A 1236-nucleotide genomic window follows, 5' to 3' on the forward strand; every position below is an offset into this window, starting at 1 on the left:
AGCCACAATACCAGTTTCTCACTTAGACTTTTTAGCTGAAATAAGTGGGAGTATTCTCATTTGTATACGTCAGTACTAATGAGAATTTCGGCAGAATTGAAACTGCGGATCTACAATTTAGGGGGTGGATTTGACATTGACGGAGGGGCAATCTCTGACCTCAAGGCAACAGCATGGGCGCACAGGAGGGATGGTCGTGAGCTACACCCAAAGTGGCCAGTCGGAGAGAGGTGTCGGTTGGACGGTAGATCGAAGCCAACAAATCGCATGATCGAATGCAGATCTGGTAACTGACGCTCGTTCTCCAGTAACCATATTTGGCCATCCTTATCTCTATATAAGCCAACACTAGTGTGTACACTTTTAGTCTTCAGGCGGGTCTTCGATCTGACAGTCCAGTACTTCTCGCTCTAACCCGCCCAACTGTTGTCCATTCGTGATGACGGTGATGGAGTCTGGAATCAACAGTTGCGACGCAAGCGACATGATTTATGAAGCACGTAAAAGCATCGAGAGCAACTTAAAAGGCGACTTTGTGACTCCTGTGGTGACTGACATTTCTGCATGAAAAATTACCTCTTCAGTGCCGTAGTGAAGGCGAAATCACGCTTTATACTTTTGAGGATAAGATATTCCAGAAAGCTAATGATTGGTATTTACTGCTTTTGAATGCAGTGCATTTTTCATGAATGCCAGGCGTTAATTCGTGTACTAATGACCGGTGAAAATCATTTCTGGATGTGGATGGTCTTTGCTAAATCATTGGATTGTCCCTAATCACAGTAACTTCATCGGGACAGCTGCACAATCACTGAACGAAGGTTCAGGATTCAGCGATGGGCGCTGTGATTTCCATTTAGCTGCAGGTGTCGAGGGAAACATCTTTTTTAATCTGCTCTTGAAGTTTTTGCGTAGGCCTCATCAATCATGATGCTTGTTTCATAGCTGTTGAGCTTGAATGCAAGATAGCTACCTGATATCCATCCGTGCGTGTGACAGGGCTGCGTTAATTGGACAACCGTGGAGTGTGTTTTGAGGCTAACACAAGTAAACACACATGCTGCCATCACTGATCAGTCTGTGGGCTTGTCTATGTGCAAATCTATGCAGCAGCCTCTCTTCTCCTTTGTCTCTATTATTTGGTCCCATTTTAATGGGTTAAACTGGTAATCCGTCCCCTCTGTAAGATGAAAATAAAACATTCGCTTTCACTCACGCTTACGGTTCAACACCTTC

The 1236-nt window shown here is 44.6% G+C and overlaps 1 protein-coding gene across 1 annotated transcript in view; it reads right to left on the reverse strand.

Moving 5' to 3' along the window:
• EGR_10130 (hypothetical protein) overlaps positions 1 to 1236 on the reverse strand; it is a gene marked incomplete at both ends in the record, with an annotated part of 3592 nt that overhangs the window by 711 nt on the left and 1645 nt on the right. The gene's annotated exons all lie outside the window — the stretch shown is intronic.

The sequence above is a fragment of the Echinococcus granulosus genome (genome assembly GCF_000524195.1).
Source record: "Echinococcus granulosus chromosome Unknown EG_S00192, whole genome shotgun sequence".
In the NCBI taxonomy this organism is placed as follows: Eukaryota; Metazoa; Platyhelminthes; class Cestoda; order Cyclophyllidea; family Taeniidae; genus Echinococcus; species Echinococcus granulosus.